The sequence below is a fragment of the Microcaecilia unicolor genome, chromosome 8 (genome assembly GCF_901765095.1).
Source record: "Microcaecilia unicolor chromosome 8, aMicUni1.1, whole genome shotgun sequence".
In the NCBI taxonomy this organism is placed as follows: Eukaryota; Metazoa; Chordata; class Amphibia; order Gymnophiona; family Siphonopidae; genus Microcaecilia; species Microcaecilia unicolor.
Window position 1 is genome coordinate 57187893 of NC_044038.1, and position 22726 is coordinate 57210618.

General features: G+C 42.3%; 1 protein-coding gene across 1 annotated transcript in view; it reads right to left on the reverse strand.

Annotated features, from left to right (window-relative positions):
• LOC115476518 (ankyrin repeat and fibronectin type-III domain-containing protein 1-like) overlaps nt 1-22348 on the reverse strand; it is a 1054756-nt gene extending 1032408 nt beyond the window's left edge. The window contains exon 1 of the mRNA XM_030212932.1: nt 22063-22348. The gene's annotated coding sequence lies outside the window, so the exon portion shown is untranslated. The remainder of the gene's footprint in view (nt 1-22062) is intronic.
• Nucleotides 22349-22726: the final 378 nt, after the last annotated feature.

Genomic DNA, 22726 nt, shown 5'->3' on the forward strand with positions numbered 1-22726 from the left:
ACCCTGACCTGGACTGCTTGGTGCACTGGTCCCTAGCACCCTCCCTCCATCTCTCTGACCTGACCCTACTCAAGCACCCTCCCCATTCCCAGCTTAAAAATTCCTCCCTGGTAATGTAGTGGATGCCCTGATTACTTTCTGACCCAGCACCACTTGCCCCCAATATTAAATCCCTGGTGGTCTAATGGTCCCCCTACTGACCTGAACCCCTTTCCCCAATATAAAAAAATGCCCTAGTTGTCAGGTGACCTCCAGGCCCCCTCTCCCTCCCTCCTACAAATTCCCTGGTGTTAATCTGATCGTGAGCCCTTGTGCATAGGCCGAGGCTTAGGAAGGACCTTGGCCAAGGCCTAGGGTAGACCAATCAGGCGCTAAGCAATACCACAGGCTACAAAGCCCTGCACACTCAGGACAATCAACAAGCACCACCAGATCCGGAACCCACTCGTACAGAGTCCAAGCATATGGGCCACAAGGCTGAACTGGAACCGAAAAAGAACGAGGGGTCCCCAAAGGGACTGGAGCTCAAGCAGCGCAGACAGTGCCAGCCAGCGACACAAAAGGAAGGGTGACAGATAAAACTGGCGGATGACCAGAGGGAGAGAATACAAACAATGGATACACAGTAACTCAGGTAGCAGAGGGCAAAACCCACAGGGAAAAAGGGAAAGCCAGGGTCAGAATGGGACACTATAGACATGGAACCTACAAGAGCGAAGCTCCACAGGAATGGCTGAACAGGGAAAAACAGACTGAAGTAAAAGGCTGCTTTCAAATATAAGGACAAGAAAGAAGCAGGCACACAAGGGTACAGAAAGGGATAAGGCAGACACCATAGAAAGGCTGCCTAAAAGAGGCAGGGCTCACAGAAGGCACATACCAAGCACTGCACATAAAGGGTTAACACTGAGTAAAGGGAAACTAAACAAACAAGCAGGAACGAGCTACCACGGACAGAAAGGCTGCCTAACAGAGGCAGGGATCACAGAAGGCAAATACCAAGCTCTGCACATAAAAGGGTTAACACTGAGTAAAGGGAAACTAAACAAACAATGCAGGAACAGCTTACCACGGACAGAAAGGCTGCCTAACAGAGGCAGGCAGAAACGAAGCACAGGATAGACCCAGCTGCACTGCAGAGAAGCAATCAAGGACACGCTGGTTACAACCAGCACACACACACACAGACAGACCACAAACAAAAAGGAGAGCAAGCAAAACTCCTCAAAATACACACTGTGCCACGAGCACAGACAGAGTAAGAGAACCAGAGCTCAGATGACAGGAATTAATGCTACAGCGTCCACTGTAGGGAGAGATAAGTTTAAATAGGTCTAACTTCTGACGTCTGCTACTTCAGATGTCAGCTCAATCCCTGACAGGCCAATCAGAAGCGAGTCCCAGTCATTCCCCTGCCTGTCTCAGTAGAATCATAACACCTGGTAGTCTAGTAGTCCCCTCCCTTCCCTCCCCAAATCCCAAAAATTATCCCTAGAAGTCTAGCAGGACCGCCCATCATCACCCACCAACAATCTTAAGCCTAGCCCCCCACTCACACCTTGCATGAAGCAGGAGTACGATGCCCACTTGCTCCTGCCTCTGAGCCCCATCATCTGCAAAATGGTGAATGGCACTAGACACCAGGGATATGTTTTGGGGGGGGGGGGGGAACGAGAAAAGGTGTCGGGCTAGGAGATGCTTGTCATGGCATGGATTAGGGGGGTGTTGATGCAGCATGCAGTTGCAGCAGTTTTCAGGGTTCCAACAGAAAAAGATTCAGAAGGGTTGAAACATTCACCAAACCTCGAGCATTAGAGCCAACCAAAATGTTTCAGCTCATTTAAAACAGTCAGTGTATCAACAAGCTTCCCACTGGAGAACCAAGATTTACTAGGAGGAAGCTGTATCTGATTCTCTGCATAATCCTTGGATTTCAATGAGCCAGAAAGAACAGAATAGTTCACACATCCACATCCTGGCCTTGCTGCTGATGTTGCCATGGCACTCCTGCTGACTACCTGATGACCTCATCAAAGACGCCGTCATTAGTCCCACTTCAGAGAGACTATTATCCATGGCTCCCTCAAACAACATGAACAATTTGTCTTCAGATTCTGACCATAGGAGCCAACTTTTCAAAATTATTGGGGGTGCTAAGCCCAGTGGAAATAACCCCTCCCTGGACACATACAAGGAATTTTCTCAATATTGGGGGTGCTCAAGCACCCACAGAGTCGGCTCCTATGAATTTCTGACCCTGACAATCAAACTCATGCAGGGGTTGATATCCACCAGAAGGATTCATCTTCACAACCAGGTAACTGCCAAGTGTTATTTGGATCCCTTCTTGAAGACTTGAAAGGCTGCACAAAAACTGGACTGGGAACCAGATGTAAAGCCTGTGGGATTTTCACACTGAGTATGTACAGAAAATCCAAACAGCTCAGTCAATAACAAATTGCATATTCCATGGCATCATTTGTCACTAAAAGTGATCTCTCACTTCCTAACTTATCTATAGGGAGTAAGAGTGCCCTTCGTGACCAGTATTCATATTAAAGGAAGAGTTAATATTGGAAGGAACTTTTCAGGGCTACAAAGCCTGAAGCAAAATTCAAATCCCTTGTCATTGGTTTTAGCCTCCCAGCCAGCATCCTTGTGTGAGGGAGAACCCTCATGGCTGATGCCCTAACCATTCTCAGAATTTACAAATAGCAGAGCCCTGCTAGCCCAGAAAGCACATTAAAGCGAAAGTAGTTTTCAGAATCCAAGGGGGTACAAGAAAGGAAAAGGGAAATGGGACTTGATATACCGCCTTTCTGAGGTTTTTGCAACTACATTCAAAGCGGTTTACATATATTCAGGTACTTATTTTGTACCAGGGGCAATGGAGGGTTAAGTGATTTGCCCAGAGTCACAAGGAGCTGCAGTGGGAATTGAACTCAGTTCCCCAGGATCAAAGTCCACTGCACTAACCACTAGGCTACTCCTCCACTCCAAGCCACAGATACCTCTGCCCTGCTCTGCATGTTTGGGAAACTAGGAGCCCCCCGCCATCCCTCTTAAAGACTGAGGAGAATTAAGGGACAAGCTGTTTCCACCAGATAATTCCAGCTGGGAAAACCCCAAGGACCCATCCATATGCCTATGTTTCCCTGCATCATCTTAAAGCTGAGAGAAAACACTTACATTGTTACAGTTCCCTGGATCTAGACTGGAAACTCATACCCTGAGCTGAGCCAAAAAGGGAAAGCGATCCCCAGAACTATAAGTGTGTTCCATCATTACTCCAAAGAACTGCTGAATGTTAAAAAAAATTGGAATTTTAGAGAGCATCATTGTTCTCACATCAAGGTATAAAAAACAAGAGCCCCTTTTACTAAGCCGCATAGGCGCCTACGCGCAACCATCGTGTGACAAATTGGAGTTACCGCCCAGTTACCGTGTGGCACTTGCGGTAATTTCAATTTTGGCGCATGTCCGCTACGTGTCTGAAAAATATTTTTTTTGGCGTGGCTTCTGAAGCGGGTAGGTCATTACCACCCAATTTCTTTACCGCTAGGTCTATGGCTGTCGGTAAAGTCTCAGACCCAAAATGGATGAGCGGCAGTTTTGATTTTGCCACATGTCCATTTTCGGCAAGAATTTTAAAAAGGCCTTTTTTACAGGTGCGCTGAAAAATGATTCTGCGCTTCCCCAAAACCCGCACCTACACTACAGCAGGCCATTTTTCAGCATGCCTTTGTAAAAGGACCCCCAAGTGATGGATGTTGGCGTCTCTGTAAATACTGTCAAAAGTTAAATGCTATTTTAACTTGCTGAAATGGCCAAATGTAATCAGGCTATGGTTGTCAACATTATTGGAGGTAAAAGCCTCTGTATTCCCGATTCAGAATATGTTTTGAATCTGATAAAACGGGATTGAATCTTCATTGGCTAAAAAAACCCTCCATTAATATTATGCACAGATATGATTTTAATGACTATGTCATTGCTCAATTTCGAAGTTTTGTAATTGATCACGTTAAAGCCAATGTGAGAGGAGGGGATAGAGCTAAGCACCTCCTCCAAGCCGAACAACGGTGGATTTTCAGATTAAAATCTCTGGAATCGAATGGCTTAAATACTACCATACAATGGGCCACCATTTTGTAAGGCAGGCCCTTTAAAATACATTGAGGTTTTCCCTTTAAATGTGTCAACCCATAAGAACATAATGACACCATAAGACGCAAGTATTTAAGACGCCACTTTGTAGTCACTAATGGCAAGAGTACGACAAGTAAGTGAGAAGAATCAATGGGTGTAAACCAGAAACAGCATAAGTGAGAGTGGCATGTTACAAGGGCTGTTTTGGCTGTTTTTATTCACAGATTTCGCATTGCAGTGCAAGGTTGTTTCCTTGAAAAAGCCTGAGACGGCGAAACGGGACCCCGTCGAGTACACAGAAGTGAAACCACACTGCAGCGGCAGCACCAAGATAAGTGTTGTTTTGACATAGTCATTAAAATCATATCTGTGCATAATATTAATGGAGGTTTTTTAGCCAATGAAGATTCCATCCCGTTTTATCAGATTCAAAACATATTCTGAATCGGGAATACAGAGGCTTTTTCCTCCAATAATGTTGACAACCATAGCCTGATTACATTTGGCCATTTCAGCAAGTTAAAATACTATTTATTTCAAATACTGTGACCTTAGCCAATTAAAAGTTAAATGCTACCATTAAAATTCCTCTGCTGAAATACTGTCCCATTAACTGACTGACTCTTAAGTTCCTCAGTAAAGAATGAATTTGGTTCAGAGTGTGTTGTGGTCCATATCATTGTTTGAGAGCATGAGAGACTATTGATGTGCGTGGTATAGCTCTTCTGGCCTTCTGGAGTGGTCTTCACTGCTGGGCCATGTTCCTAATTAAACAAACTTATGTGCTGGTTTGAACTTATGCTCCTAAGTCTGATCTAGGTGGGTGCCTAGGTGAATACCATTAAGACCAACTGTTACACAAGTCGGCCTCATAAGGAGAAAGTGCTGCAGCACTAAATCTCTCTTTTAACAGAAAAGGGAAGAATTGAGGTCTAGCGAGTTTCCCCAAATCAGAGAGAGAAAGATTTCTCCTTCCTTTGCACTATAATTAAAAGTATAACTTTAAAAACTAAGGGCCCAGTATTCAAAGGATTTATGCTCCCAGCTTTGACAGTTATGCACTTCAGTTGGCCTCTGAAAATTTACCAGGGCTGAGTGCCTAGATTTATACTCAAAATTAACTCAACCCTTAAATTTAAGAGCATAAGAAGTGGGTGGCAACAGGGCTGGGTTTAGGGCGTGGGAAGAAAATGTTTCAGGACTAAACTCAAATATAGGCAAATGAATTTCAGGTCTAAATTTATATGCATAGGGTCTGATTTTCAGCTGGTGGCACCACTGGCATTAAACCCAGAAATTCAATGCCGGGCCAAGTCCAGGTACCAGCATTTAATTTCTAGGTTGTGGAGCTGGCTCATGCATGGCCGAAGTACAATAGTCATCATTTAACCAGCTATGGGATACCAGATAAAGATAGGACTGACTTTTATGCAGGCCTATTTATGCAGTTACCCTGTCTGGTTAACTGCTGAATATCGAAACAAAAAAGCAACACTGGGCCTTCAGTCTGTCAGTCTAAAAAATATTTATTTATATTGATAATTGTTTTATTATTTTTTATTGTATTGAGCTTAAAATATGGTTCCTGATTTACATATATATATATTAGTCTAAAAAAAACACCAAACAGTGGTGCATGGTGGGTTTTTTAGACTGACAGCGTTGTCCATGCTGATTACGCTCTCGGAGCATTTGAGACTCTATTCTATATCAAAGGTGCTACACTGTGACAGTACCACCTACAATTTTTGATCAGGATTAGCTGACTCCTGAGGCAGGCGTCAGTGCGCCAAAACACGGCCCGTGTAGGGTCTATCCATCAATTAATAAACAAGAGACTGATCATCTCAATCCTGAAGGCCCAGTGTTGCTTTTTTGTTTCTGTATTATTTTGTATGCTGTTTTACCCTCTCTTTTGTGTCTGTCTAACCACTGAATATGCCAACTTGGCCCCCGGAACACCCTCAAAATAGTCGGTTTTCAGTTCAGTGCTAACTGGTTATTTTCAGTGGCACTAATCTGTTAAGTGCCGCTGAAAATTAGTGGTTAGCCCCAAACAGGTGATTTAACCAGCCAGGAGCCATTTTTGGCTGTTTAAATCACTTTGAATATCGACCTGATAACTTTTAAGCTTTTGGGCTCCTAAATTTGGGTGAAATAGGAGCACAAATTTAGGAGATCAGATTGTTTTTGAATATTTGGCCCTAAAGATATATATAGGAAAAAAAAAGACCACCCAAAGAAAGAGAGCATGTGACTTGCTAGAATCTGATGGCAGCCATATTGGACCTTTCACTTATATATCTTTTTGAAGGTGTGGCCTCCAGAAGTGCATATAGTACTTGAAATGAGGTCTCACCAGGGACTTATACAGAGACATGATCACCTTTATTTCCCTGATGGCCACTCCTTTCCCTTTGTACCCAAGCATCTTTCTGGATTTTGCCATCACCTTTTCTTCTTGTTTGACCATTTTTACGATCATCGGATACGATCACCTCTAAGTCCTACTCTTGTTTGTGCACAGAAGTACTTCATCTCCTTTACTATACAACTCTCTTGGAATTTTGCAGCCCAAATGTACGACCATGAATTTTTTAGCATTAAATCTTAGCTGCCAAATTCAAGACCATTCTTCAAGCTTTGCTAGATCCCTCCCCATGTTATCTATACTGCCTGGGGTGTCTACCCTATTGTGAATTTGATGTCATCTGCAAAGAGGTGAACCTTCCCAGACAGCCCTTCTGCAATATTGCCAAGAACCAATACCTGTGGCACACCACTGCTAATGCCCTTTTCATTAGAGTGAGCTCCATTTACCACTACGCTTTGCTGCCTTCAATTCAACCAGTTTCTAACCTAGTCACTCACTTTAGGGTCTATACTAAGGGCACTCAGTTTATTTTTAAGTTGCTTATATGGAACCGTGTCAAAGGCTTTGCTGAAATCCAAATACACCGTGGGGTTCATTTTCAAAGCACTTACACTTACAAAGTTCCATAGATTACTATCGGGATCATTTTCGAAAGAGGAGGACACCCATCTTTCAACATAAATTGGAAGATGGGGGTCCTTCTCATAGGGTCGTACAAATCTGTATAATCGAAAGCTGATTTTCGACATCTCCAACTGCTTTCTGTTGCAGGAACAGCCAAAGTTCAAGGGGGCGTATCGGAGGCGGGACTTGGGCGTCCTCGACCCATAATCGAAAGAAACAAGGCCGTCCCTGACGAACACTTGGACGACTTTACCTGGTCATGTTTTTCTTATGACCAAGGCACAAAAAGGTGCCCAAAATGACTAGATGACCACCGGAGAGAATCAGGGATGACCTCCCCTTACTCCCCCAGTAGTCACTAACCCCCTCCCACCCTCAAAAAATATCTTTCAAAATATTGATTGCCAGCCTCTATTCCAGCCTCAGATGTCATACTGAGGTCCGTGACAGCAGTATGCAGAACCTGGAGCAGTTTTAGTGGGTGCAGTGTACTTCAGACAGGCGGACCCAGCCCCATCCCCCCCCTACCTGTTACATTTGTGGAGGAAACAGCAAGCCCTCCAAAACCCACCAGAAACCCACTGTACTCACATCTAGGTGCCCCCCTTCACCTGTATGGGTCTATGGTAGTGGTGTACGGTTAGGGATAGTGGGTTTTGGGGGGATTGGGGGGCTCAGCACACAAAGTAAGGGAGCTATGTACCTGGGAGCAATTTATGAAGTCCATTGCAGTACCCCCTAGGGTGCCCGGTTGGTGTCCTGGCATGTCAGGGGGACCAGTGCACTACAAATGCTGGCTCCTCCCATGACCAAATGGCTTGCATTTGGTCGTTTCTGAGATGGATGTCCTTGGTTTCGTTTATCGCCAAAAATCAGAAATGACCAAGTCTAGGGACGACCAAATCTAGGGACGACCAAATTTAAGCATTTGGATGTCCCCCACGGTATTTTGGAAACAAAAGATGGATGTCCATCTTGTTTCAAAAATACGGGTTTCCCTGCCCCTGGATCGGGATGTTTTGTGAGGACGTCCATCAAAACATAGACGTCCCTTTCGAAAATGCCCCTCCACGAGGCTCAAGAGTGTCATAAAGCAGAATCTGAACAAATTTCTTCTCAAAACATCGAAACTGGTATTTTCAAAGCCTATTTTGCAGATGTTTATCTATGCAACTTGTCTGCAGTGCATCCAAATCACAAGGGGGCACGTCAGGGGTGTTTTAAAGGTGGGATTAGGGAGTGCCTAACACTTGGACATTTTACAGCCATAATGGAACAAAACCAAAACATCTAGGGAAAAAACTTCAACATTTTGGTCTAGACCTGTTTTCCTAATGAATAAGACACAAAAAGGTACCCTAAATGACCAGGTAACCATTGGAGGGATTCAGGGATGAACCCCCTTACTCCTCCAGTGGTCACTGACCCCCTGTCACCCCAAACAATGTGAATAAAAATAGTACTCACCAGCCTCTATGACAACCTCAGATGTTATAGCCAGGTCCACTAAAGCAGCATGCAGGACCCTGGAGTAGTCTAATAGTAGGAACAGTGCACTGTAGACAGGTGGACTCAGGCCCATACCTTCCCCTACCTGTTACACTTGTGGTGGAAACTGTAAGCTTTCCAAAACTCACTAAAACCCCACTGTATCCAAATATTGGTGCCCCCTTCACCTATAAGGTCTGTAGAAGTGGTGAACAGTTGGGGGTAGTGGGTTTTGGCTGAGTTTTGGAGGGCTCAGCAGCCAAGGTAAGGGAGCAATGGTGAGATGTGTACCTGCGAGCATTTATAGGACATCCACAGCAGCGCCTCCTAGGGTGACCCATTGCTTTCCTGGGATGTCTGGGGAACCAGTCTGATAAAAATGCTGGCCCCTCCTACATCCCAATGGCTTGATTTTGTGTATTTTTAACTTGCGGGGGGGGGGTTGGGGGGGGTTCGAAAACGGCCTAAAAAGATAAATGCACAAAGCACAAAACCTTGTTCAAAATGGTATTTTCAATAAATAAAAGATAGACAATTTCCTTTTTTTTTTTTAAATGGTTTCATTTGCTATCCAACAGACATCATATTGAAAATGCCCTCTTTGTAACTTTGTAAGTCTTAGGGGGTCTTTTATGAAGCTGTGATGGTATTTTTAGCTCACGGTAGAAATCAGCTGGCGGTAAACACCAAGACACCCATTATATCCCCAACAAGTACTGTTCAAGATGCAACAATATTTTCTACCATGTGTTTTGGACGCACATCAAGAATGGAATTACCACCCGGAGCATGCGGTAGCCAAGCGGTAGTTCCTATCTGTCACGCGTTGGATGTGCGCAGGCGCCTACGTGCCTTAGTAAGAGGGCCCCCCATCATTTTAACTTACCACACAAGTATATAATCCAGTAGATTAGCACAGTCTCAAAAATAAGTGAAAAAAGGACTACAGAATAAAAATAAAGGGCCCTGGAGGGGTCTTTTACTAAGGTGTGCTAGTGTTTTTAGCGTGGGCTAAAAATAGGTGTGTGCTAAACGCTAGAGACATCCATAGGAATACATTGGCATCTCTAGCATTTAGCACTTGCCTATTTTTAGCGTGCACTAAAAATGCGCCTTAGTAAAAGACCCCTGAGTTTCTTTAAAGTTCTACGGAACCCATTTCTGAAAAACAACTCTCCTGGTTACTTTCGTGCTTGAGCCTGACTGCAACTTAATTCTTAAGCATTACTTCAGACATGTGAACGAGATATTTCTTGGTTCAAAAATATATATATTTCCTGATCTGTCTCGCCCAACTCCGGCCAAGAGAAGGATGTTTTTGGCCTTAATACCAAAGGTTCTCACTCGGGAAGGGACTTTTATACTGAAATTTCCTTGTAGTTGTTTTGTGATGCATGGTGGGCATAGTTTATTGTTCTTTGAAATGAGTCAACTCATAGAATTTTTGAATGCAAGGGAAAAATAGTACCTTAACATTGTTCTTAACCAGCTTGCACTAAACTGTTACCGCTCTCTTCTGTATTTTTATTTTTTTGTTATAGTTTTTGAGTCTTGTCCCCTTATAATCTGGGTTAAAGTTTTAGTTTTTGTATTTCCTTCATTTTTGTAACTAATTCCTTATTTTTCACTTATATTTCTATTTCACTCAGAATTGTTTGATGAATGTAAACATTTTAATTGATTATAAATAAATTTTAAAAAAATTAATACGGTGCTTCTAAATAAAGGCTCATGGGGCCATGCTTAGTCCAGCTGTAACTGAAGAGGAAGTTCAAAGCAGTATGAGCTAAAAATAAAAATACACAAAACCCAAGGTGACAAACAGTACGAGTTTGGCCTTTCAACAAAAGCATGGCTTACTTGAGTACGCACCATGCCAGCCACTGTCTGTGAGAATTTAACTGAAACCGAAAGCAGCAGCACTGATAAAACAAGAGAGAACAAATGAGGCATGGAAATGACCTAAGCCTCATCAGGTTCAAATCATTTGCAATGGGGTTAGGTGCAAAATTATAGGTCTCAAGTTTGAAACTGATGCATGCAATATATGTTTTTTGTGCTACCAAATGAATGATTAACCCCAAGCAGTTTTCCACCACATGTTGAAAAGCACATTTTAAAAAAGGGTAAGAGTAGTATGTTAAAAGTAAAAATTGTCTACTTGTTTTCATTATGATTATTATTTCATGGCCATTCTCATTATTGATGACTTAAACAGATTTGGACACCGTTATAAATGTAATGAAGAAAAGACAATGGGGACAAAAATTAGATGCTAAACTGGTATTTTAAAACAGGTTAAAGCAGTTATAGAATAAAAGTGTAATTCAGGAATAATAAACCTACATTTAGCCGTGACCACTTATGTCTTCTCTATGACAGGCGTAAACAGTAGCGCCTAAATGCTACAGTCGTGTATGTAAGCATTCTACAAAGTGTGCACAAGAATAGTCAACACACCCCTGACCTTCCCATGCCCCTCCTATGTGTATGCCCTTTGCATTTGTGCACTTTAGAAATGAGTCACTCTTTATAGAATAGGGGCATTACACACTTAACTATAAAGTGATGCCAATTATTGGTACTTATAGCCAATTATGGCCCAATTAAAAAAAAATAGGTTACATGCTTTATTGTGGTATTCTGTAATTTGCAGCAAAAACCAAAAAAGGTGGAAGGTACCAAAGCCACAAATCCAAAGAACACAAGTTCCAAAGACGAACAGTAAAAGTGTTCCAAACTTTTTATTTTCCAACTTGTGGAACCAAGCCCGTTTCGTCCAAAATGAAACGGGCCCTGGGAAGGCTCTCGTCTAAGCGATTTTTCCTCTCTCCCCTGCCATCCCCTCCATGTCCAGCTATTCTTCCCTCCCCTCCTACCCCTTCTGACCTCCCCTTGGCCTCCCCTCCAAGTCCAGCGATTCTCCTCTGCCCTGCCCTCCCCTCGATGTCCCGCGATTCTATCCTCCCCTCCAGCGCAGCGTTCCGTTGCCTACTTGCCTTCAGTTGCTTTTGTTTGGAACATCCTGACATCAGCTCACCTCCAGCGTTCCCTTCCCGCTCACTGTTCCGCCCTCTGATGTCATTATGTCTTTACGTGAGGGCAGGACAGTGACAGGGAAGAGAACACTGGAGGCTTGCTGATGTCAGGATGTTACGAACCCAGCCAGCCAGCCAGAGAACGTTGGAAGTACAAATCATATAGATAAGATAGTAAATACAGGCAGAACCCGACATTGGCAGTGTTTGGCATGCTAGTTTCGTGGGCGGGAGGGCACTAGCTCATGCGCGGTGAGGATGGTGTTGAGTGTCTTTGAAGCTGTACTGCACTTTTTGAGCGTTCTGTGATGGGCAATGTGAGAATGGATGACCTGCTGTCCTCAGAGAATACCTGCTTCATATAATCAACCTTGCTGTATCAAATACTTTTTGGTGTAGCCCTGGGTTTGCTAAATCTTTCATCACATAATGTGATTATGGGAGCTAGGAATTATCTTACTCTCCACTATCCTAGTTGTAAGAATATCTATTCTGCTAGTTTTTCCTATTTGAATATAAAATGGTGGCACTCGCTGACCAGAGAGTTTTTAGTGTTCAGACTGACCTAAGGCACATGCTCTCTGTTTCTATGATTTTATTTAATAATCTTTTGATATATTTTTTTTTAGATTATTGTATCTGTTTCATGTTATATTTATTGTGAGCCACACTGAACTAAAGTAACTTTGGATAATGTGGGATATAAATGCTAATAAATAAATGAAATTTGGATGCCCAGCCTTCCAGTTTCCTAAGGTCTTTCTGCAATTTTTCACAATCCGCATGTGTTTTGACAACTTTGAATAGTTTTGTGTCATCTGCAAATTTGATCACCTCACTTGTCATTTCAATTTCCAGATCATTCATAAATATGTTAACTAGCACTGGTCCTAGTACAGATCCCTGCGGCACTCCACTATTCACCCTCCTCCACTGAGGAAAAAAATGGCCATTTAACACTATCCTCTGTTTTCTGTCTAATAACCAATTCCTAATCCAGAGAAGGACATTTCCTCCTATTCCATGACTTTTTAATTTTCTCAGGAGTCTCTCATGAGGAACTTTGTTAAAAGCTTTCTGAAAATCTAAATACAATACATCAACCAGCTCATTTTTATCTACGTTTATTTACACCTTCAAAGAAATGATGCAAATTGGTGAGGCAAGGCTTCCCTTGGCTGAACTCATGCTGACTGTCTCATTAAACCATGTTTGTCTATCAAGCTCATTTTCAAAGCACTTAGCCTCCCAAAGTTCCATAGAAACCTATGGAACTTAGCCTCCCAAAGTGCTTTGAAAATATGCCTCTATATGTTCCATAATTGTATTCTTTATAATAGGTTCCAATATTTTCCCCAACACTGAAGTCAGGCTTACTGGTCTGTAATTTCCACGATCACCACTGGAACTCTCTTGGCCACCCTCCAATCTTCAGGTACTACGGATGATTTTAATGACCGGTTACAGATCACTAACAACAGATCAGCAATCTCATGTTTGATTTCTTGCAGTACCCTGGGGTGTATGCCATTTGGTTCCAAGTGATTTATCACTCTTTAAGCTTTAAATTTGGCTCACTCTCTGGAGGAAAAGTATTTAGCATACTGATCTATGATCCTTGTCAGAATCATTCGGTGATGTCACAGTAGACAATTTAACATCAAAGTCTAGTACCAGGTGACATGTGGTAATCACACACACAAATGAAACTGTCTCATCAGTTACATATGACAAAATAACACATGTAATAAGGAATGATTTATATTTAACTAAATCTGGCATTGTTCATCAACCAGAAGAAACACAGCTCAAATTACACCCATAACTAACTTAGGGCCCTGTTTACTTAGTCGGCTGTAGGTCCGCTAACGATAGAGACACCCATTATATTCCTATGGGTGCATTAGCACATGCTAAAAAGTTTGCACACCTATAGCACAGCTTAGTAAACAGGACCCTTAGACTAGTCCCAAAACACAACTAATTAAGACTAGTCCCAAAACACATGATAATGCACATTACACGTTTTTAGATATAAAAAAAGAAAATCAGACCCACCAACTAATAAAAATCCTCATGTTCCCAGACATTCTCTGAATTTTTTTTTCTTTGCAGGTAGAAAGGGGGAACACAAACATTTCATAAGCCTATATGTTCCCTTTCAAAAGGAGGCATAAAAAGCAAAACAGTCACATGGAACAGTAGAGGAGTAATTTAATAGTTAGTGCAGTGGCCTGAGCATCAGGAATCTGGATTTAGTTCCCACTGCAGCTCCTTGTGACTTTGGGCAAGCCACTTAACTCACCAGGTACAAAAAAACAACTTAGCCCATTAGGGACAGAAAAACTACCTGTCTATATAATATGTAAACTACTTTGATGTACCACAGAAAAGTGGTTTATCAAATCCCTTTCCCCAATATGATAGTGGGTCTTTCAAAACCATGCTCTTAATGCCACTTCTAAACTCCACTCATGTTTTTCATTAAGATTAACTATTTATTCTAGCCTTCCTACTTTGAAAATGTCTGTTCTACACATTTGCGCCCTGGGCTTTGGCAGCACCAAACAAACCCTTATGCACTTTCAAACAGGAAAACCAAGCCACACAAGTATCTACTATATATGCTACATTGGAATGGGAATGGGAAATGGGACTTGATATATCGCCTTTCTGTGGTTTTTGCTCGTACATTCAAAGCGGTTTACATAGTATATATAGGTATTTATTTGTACCTGGGGCAATGGAAGGTTAAGTGACTTGCCCAGAGTGACAAGGAGCTGCAGTGGGAATCAAACCCAGTTCCCCAGGATCAAAGTCTGCTGTACTAACCACTAGGCTACTCCTCACATGTGTGTGTTGGGGGGGGGGGGAGGGGGAGGAACCTCACACACAAAACACAGTTAATATAGCCAGGGTTTCTCATGGTAACTGGGTTTCTGAATGGGTACAGGAGGAAGAGAGATGTCTGGGGAAGGGGCTTTTAGTTGCAAACCACCAGGGAAGAGGGGGGGAGCCACATTTTCAAGAGAAAAAGTGAAGTTAAAGAAATACATAGTAGATGGTTGTGCACTACCACTAGGAATAATAAATATAAACCAGCCCCTTATTTCCATACCCTATCCTTTCCACTTTGTACTATTCCTTCATTAAAAAAATTACAAAAAAAATAACCAGCTGGCCAGGAATTCAAGATGGCAGCTATGTGCCTTGCTGGTGTGCTGGTGTCTTCTGTAGCTTTTGATTTCCTCGAAATGGTGAAACATAAGGGCTAGAGCTGTACCAAATTTGATACAAATAATGGATATTGAGCTTTAACATAACAAATAATAAAAGAAGCAATGTGAAATCAGAGATCAACGCTGGGGTTTACTAAACCACTAATGCGGCTGGCTGTGCGCTAGTGCTGACTCAGCCTATTCACTTTGAATGGGCTGTGTCAGCAATCCCACGAGGAAGCCGCTAGTGCGGCTTAGTTAACACACCCCAAGTGTTTATTTAAGTAGCATTCAGCACAGTAGAGACCCAGATTATTTGTATTTAAATCACTATTTGGCTGAAAGCTATTCGGGCCCAAATTTAATCAAATATGAATAATATTAATTATATTTATTTCTAACCTGCATTATCTAAAAGTTCTAGATGGGGGAACAAAAGTACTTACAAATTAAAATAGAACAATACAAGTCATACAACATAAAGGGCCCTGTTTACTAATCCGCACTGTAGGCGAGCAAACCTTTTAGTGTGCACTAATGCTAGAGACACCCATAGGAATATAATGGGTATCTCTATTGTTAGCGCAAGCCAAAACGTTAGCGCACCTACAGTGCGGCTTAGTAAACTGGGCCCAAAGCATAATAACACAACCAGTATAACAGAACCACTGATTTTCACTGCATAACAGCAAAAACAAAAACAGAATCATTATTCTAATGACCCATATGCTGGAATAAACATATGGGTTTTCAGGACTTTCTTAAACTGAGCAATATTCTGCGTAACGCACAGGTCGGCAAGTAGTGTGTTCCACAAATTTGGGTCTTTAATATAGAAAATGGAAGATCTATACTCTTTTACGTGCACATGCCGAAATGATGCAATTTCAAGTAACTGTTTTTGTGAAGATCTCACAGAACGTGAGGGCTGACAAACTCTTACAGTGGAGCCGAGTATCAGGGAGACAAAATCTCAAAATTTTAAACTCAATACGGAATTTCATAGGAAGCCAGTGTAGGGACTTCATGACAGGAGAAATGTGATCACAATGTGATGTACCTGTAATAACTCTTGCTATAGGGTTCTGAATAACTTGTAAACCCCTTAATAAACTACTCGCAATGCCAATAAAACGGACATTGCAATAATCCATCAAGGGACAGACTACTGATTGAACTACCTTGTGGAAATTATAATCTGTAACAAAGGATTTTAAACCCCTAATGTGCCTGAATCTTACCTACCCTATTCCACCCTAACATCTAATTGTATTTGTTCCTCTACCGAACTAGGCGATTGCCTTTACGGTACTATGTAAGCCACATTAAGCCTGCAAATAGGTGGGGAAATGTGGGATACAAATGTAACAAATAAATAAACATCTATTTTAAGTTTGTAAAACACCTTTTTAATCATATTCTGGACTTGATTCTTCATTGATAATGTAGAGTCAAGTTGAACTCCCAAATTTCTGATTACTTTTAGTACTGGGATTTCAACTGAGTTCATTTTGAATGCAGTAGGAAAATTAACATCAATAAAGATTGAAAACAAAAAAAAATGGGTTTTTGAAATGTTCGGTACAGCCCTAATAAGGGCCATCTGCTGAAGTGTTCTGCTTGGCTGGTAGTGGTTCCAGTCACAAGACCCATTGATTCTTGATGCAAGGTGAAAGGCAGAATCAGAGTCCAGGGGAAAGCCAGACAAACCTGGGAGGACAAGCCAGAGGTGAGAGGCTCATTTTCAAAGCACTTAGAGGCATATTTTCAAAGCACTTAGCCTTCCAAAGTTCCATAGGTTTCTATGGAACTTTGGAAGGCTAAGTGCTTTGAAAATATGCCTCTTAGCCTCCCAAAGTTCCATAGAAACCTATGGAACTTAGCCTCCCAAAGTGCTTTGAAAATATGCCTCTCAATCCAGACACAACCACTCCCCCTTTCCCCTCAGCAGTTCACCCTGCCCCGTTGTTCAATGGGCAGAGCAAGAAAGCGCCTAGGAGACTAGAAAGGAGGAGGAAGTACTGGTAGAGTGCTTGGTATCAGCAGAGAACGCTGCAGGGTTATCTACTGTTCTACAGGCTCTGAGGGAGTAATAACACCGCAAGAAGGTGAGCTGCTTCAGCAACTCCTAGGAACCAGCAGTGGTTTGGAGAGAGGAAGGAAGTACTGTTAAATACATGGTGTATGGAAAAAAATGGGACCCCTTACATTGTTTCAAACTACTTTGCAATTGTTTAAACATTTAGAAGCATATTTTCAAAGCACTTAGACTTACAAAGTTCCATAGTAACCTATGGAACTTTGTAAGTCTAAATGCTTTGAAAATGAGCACCTTAGTATGACTTTTGAAAATACATTAATATAATGGGTATTTTTTTAATTAATTCATAATTTGTGTTCAAAATGTTCTCCTTCAACCTTGACACATTCATGAAGTCTTCAATGCCACTCAACTGTTGGCTCAATGAATTCTGGGATTTCCTTAATTAAGGGCCCAACTGTTTTGCAAGCTTGATGTGCTGGAGCTCCAACCAGTTGAAAAAAAAGTACTCAGAAACGTCTCGAATTTCAGGCAGAAGATTCTGCTGCAGTACGACATTTTTGGACATATCTGTAAAAATGTTGGGGGAGGGGGGGTCCCGTTTTTTCCACACATCATGCATGCTGCCTGCAACACGTGTGAGTGAGCAAGCCACATAATATGTCTTTGGAGTCAATTTAGCTTTCATTTTCTGATCTGGCTAAAATTATGCTCCCAGTAATTTTACTTTTCAAGTTAAGAATATGGAGTAAAAAATGCTGCTTATGATAATGAATTGCAGGCTGTTTGGAGAGTAATTGGGGACTTCGGAATCTTCAGTTTTGCAGATTCAAGAAGTGCAAACAAGTGTCATTAAACATATTTCTGGGATTTAAACTAAATTGGAAACAATAGGAAATAAAATTAGCAGTATTAATTTGGGACATTCATCTTTCCTGATCAGTGGGAACATCTCCAAAAGAAACGGTGCTGAAGAATCAATTACCACCTATTCTTCACGCATATTATCTACTTGAGAAAATTGTGGGGTAGCGAGAGAGGAGGGGGATATAATAGTTGACCCTTTGAAATTAAATCTCATGATAGCTAATATAGAGATTTCTCGAGCAACTTTGATTGTGATTTTCAGTAATAGTTTCAATAGGGACTGGATGTTCAAATAATGTTTTAGAAATAGAGAGAGGCAATTTATGGGTTGTAAGTTGATGGTATTTCACAATATCTGTCGTGAGGCACAGAAGAGATGGAAGCGATTTCTTCTATTTTGTCTTGGTGTTGTTCAATTGGGTTCCTCTTTTTATTATACACTAGTAAAACAGGCCCGTTTCTGGAACGAATGAAATGGGCGCTAGCAAGGTTTTCCTGGGAGTGTGTATGTTTGAGAGAGAGAGCCAGAGTGAATGTGCGGGTGTGTGACAGAGTGAGACTGTCTGTGTGACAGTGTGTGTGCGAGAATGAGAGTGTGTGACAGGGCCCCCTCCCCTGTTCCTAATGCCCCTCATCCCGTTCCCTCCCTCCTTTTCCTCCTCCTTCCCACACTTTGGGTTCCTTAAGGCTTTCAAAAGTCTATGTACCCCCGTGGCCCTAATGCCCAGTATCCGGATACCCCACCGCTTTCCTCTTCACCCCTCCCCAAGATGTAATACTTTCACGTCCTTCATTTTTTTTAAAAAGTGTCCTATCTACCCTGTGTACAAATGCCGGGCATTCAGATTGTGTTCCTGTCGTAAATTTTCATTTCTTTCATTCATTCAGAACTTGCCCCCACCCCCCTGAACACTTTTGGTTCCTTCAGTCTTTTAAAACTCTCCTATGTACCCTGTGTGCTAATGGCCAGCATTGAGATTGTTTTCCTGTCCCAAATTTGCATGTCTTTCAGTCATTCACAACTCCCCCCCCCCCCCCTTCTCCAGTTTAACACTTTCGTTTCCTTCAGTCTTTTAAAACTCTCCTATCTACCCTGTATCCTAATGGCCAGCACTCAGATTGTTTTGCTTTACCAAATTGTCTGTCACTGATGTCATTGAGGTCAGTGCGTGCCTGCCTAGCAGACCACTTCTGGCAGGCACGGTCCCAAGCACATCCTGTTGGAGGTGAGAATTATTATATAGGATTCTCATGCAAGTGTATAATAAGCTTCAGTCTACTAAATATATGTTTTGAGATCCTGCTCACTTGATCATGTTTTTGACTACTAGGAGAATTTCAGCAGTGGACACTTAAGGTTAGATGGGTTAATTAGTACTGGCTCTTTTAAACAGCTTAGCACAAGTTTGCATAATTTCCTGTTTTTCCTTTTTCTTTTATTTGATGCTCTTCTGATTGGATCCCCTGGTAGTGGTCTTTAACAATACAGTATTGTACTTATTTCATGTTTAATTACTGCAGATATAGGGCTGTCTTTTTCCTGCTTTGCTGTACAAATATGTTTTGCTTGTTTGTGTTTTGAAAATTCATAAATAAAATATTAACAACACACACAAGTATTCAAGTCTGTATTTAAAAAGTGTTTTGCCTGGCCAGCTAAGTGACAGCACCACTACTATGCAGAAGGATCTGGCTTTTAAGGTATTCCTGGTTTGTGCTCCGGAAGACAGCTGGGATTAAAAATTCTGCAAAGAAACTGTTAGCCCTTCAGAATGTGAAAAGTGCTCAGCCATCCCTCAATAGTTCACATGCTCGGAACTGTACTCAGGGCTGGTGTAAATCTTCAGCCTTGTCCCACACAGCACCCCCCCCCCCCCCCTAATAAACTTCAAGGATCCTTGGCACCCATGACCCTCCTAAGATTTTCATAAACTCAACAACCATGATCACCTCAATGCCACACCTCCCAGAACAATCCTGTAAAATCACATAATCAAACTTTATCCCCTAATCCTAAAGTTACAGAATACTGGCACTTACACACACAAATGCAGCATGCACAAACGGCATTCTATTATATATATAAGAATGTAAATCACATAGGGGTCAATTCAATAAAGGGTGATAAGTGCCAATTCTATAATTGCAATTACGTTTGTAAGTGTTATTATAGAATAGAATACTAGCGTAAGTCAGCATTCATGTGCCTATCTTTGGGTGACAGCTCTTACATAGTAACATAATAGATGATGGCAGATAAAGACTTGTACGGTCCATCCGGTCTGCCCAACAAGATAAACTCATAGCATATGGTATAATGTGATACTACATAAGCATACTTGACCATGATTTGTCCTTGCCATTTTCAGGGCACAGACCATAGAAGTCTGCCTGGCATTGACCTTGTTCTCCAACTACTGAAGCTGTCATCGAAACCCTGCTCCAGCCCATCCAAATCTCTCCAGCCACAATCAGGGCACAGATCGTAGAAGTCTGCTCAGCACTGGGCTAGCTGTCCAACCACAATTAGGGCATTTATGCCAGCTCAATGGCTGGTGTAAATGCATGTGATTAAATGTTGGTAGTAGGCACGTGTAAGTTATAGAATACTGTCTCACTTACATGCACAACTGTAAGACATGCCCCTGATCAGCCCATGTGCATATCTCTTTACAGTCACATGCTATTTTTTATTTATTTTACTTGGCTTTTGCTCACACCTTTTTCAGTAGTAGCTCAAGGTGAGTTACATTCAGGTACACTGGGTATTTCTCTGTCCCTGGAGGGCTCACAATCTAATTTTATACCTGAGGCAATGGGGGGTTAAGTGCTCTAACCACTAGGCCAATTAATGTCAATCAGCCATTATTAGTATTTAAAGCCAATTAGCACTATAACTTCTACATGCAATTTTGAACACTAGTCACAACATTTTGTGCACAAGTTTATAGAATTTAGGGGGATAATGTTTAAAAGCAAGGGAGCGTGAAAGGGGCGGTTCATAAGTGTGTCAAACATTTGCATACCATAGGTTATAGAATGCTTGCACTTACATGCTACAGTGCTACATCTAGGCATGCACATTTATGCTATTGATAAGCATAAGTGGGTGTGCCTACATGTTAACATGTAAATGCCAACTTTGACTAGTCTACTATAACAGAATTTTGGTGCCCAGATTCCATTATAGAATTCATGCTCAGAGTGCTGCATTTTGTAATGTAAATTTTGGTGCACTTTATAGAACAGCCCCGATATACCTTTAAATACTGAACTCGAGTGTATCTAATTAAAGCAATTTAGGAAATTCTTGCTCTCCCTGCACCTATACCTACAGGCTGACGGTTCTGTTCAGTGTCTGTGGCCGTCAGGGTTATTACTTTGCTTTGACTGGAGCTGCTCTTCTCCCCATCTGTGCTCTCCAAAGCTACTGCCCTAGGTCACCTCCTATTCTGCCTAATAGTTGGGTCGGTCCTGTACTAAAAAGCATTTATCTCCACAGACTGATATGATTGGCTCTTAGGCTTCAGCTTAGCCGAGTTCGAGTTCTGCAGGGCCAGACCTGGTTAAAGGATTTTTCTTTTCCTGTGATGGACAGGTTGAGGGGCTATCAAAATAAAAGCTACTCGTAAGTAACTGCAGATTAAGCTGTACAGATACCAGGGTCCAAAAGTTCTGATCGAACTGAAACCCAAAAGAGCTGAAGAAACTGCAACCAGGAACGGAATTTGTTTTACCAAACTTAAAGATACTTAGAGGCATATTTTCAAAGCACTTTGGGAGGCTAAGTTCTATAGGTTTCTATGGAACTTTGGGAGGCTAAGTGCTTTGAAAATATGCCTCTTAATCTCCAAAGTCACCGTATCAGTGCTCCCCCCCCCCCCCCCCCCCCCCCCATACTAGCTGCAGCCCCAACTAAATTTGCACATAAGATGTAACAAGCACATGACTGGAAAAGAAGGAGCAGACGGAGGATGAGTGAAGAAATGGGGGCAGCAGAGGAGAGAACCGGGTATCAGGGAGCTAGATACCCCCCCCCCCAACTCAAAGTGAGACCCTACAGCAACTCAGATTCAACTTCCTCTGCTTCCTTCCCAACCTTAAGTTTCCTTTGAAACTCCCAGAGCTGCCCTTCTTCCGCCTCTTATTTTCTTCTCAACTCCTAACCTAACAAATGACATCCCGGTAAAAAGGAACCCAAGAACTACACAATTGCACCAGATAAAGAGAACGGCGCAGGGGAAGAAGGCAAGCCTCGCTTACTGTATACGCTCTCCTGCCGGGATCCGTACATAAGCTTCTGTTGTTTTCGGGAGCTGTTCCTCTTTTGAATGACTTTCCAGCTTTCTGGCAGCACGGCAAGGAGGAGCGGGGAGCCTCCGGCTAATAAATCAATGACCCAAGTTCACGCAGCTCCTCTTTTAAAACACTTTGGCTTCATTTTGAAGGTGCACCACTTCCTTCCTTTCTACAAGAGACAAATGTGCAGAGAACTGCTCAAGAGTTCCTCGGCGTTGTTTAGTACAGTGAAGCAGTGTGCACTGTCCAAGGGCGGGCGCTGCCGCTGCTCTGAGTATGAACATTGTAAGTGAAAAGCCGCTCGGCGCTGGCCCTTCCTCCTCCAGCCTCGCTAAGGGGCGGCCGCGAGCCACTTACAGGAGCGCGAGACTCGAACGCTGAGCCGCCGGCCTGGGCGCCCGTCTCTATGTAGACGATTTCTCAAGGGGAGTGGATCAAAAGTGTCATTTGCCAGAAACACTGCCCTTCAACCTGATTTACCAGCTTTTTTATTTAAGGGGAAAATGACTTAATAAATTGGGCTACGTGTTTCCCTAAATTCTCTTTATATTAGGGGCCAGTCGCTCAGTGGCTGGTAAATGTTTGGATTACCATATGCCACGAAAAGACAAGTGCTTCGGTTTATATG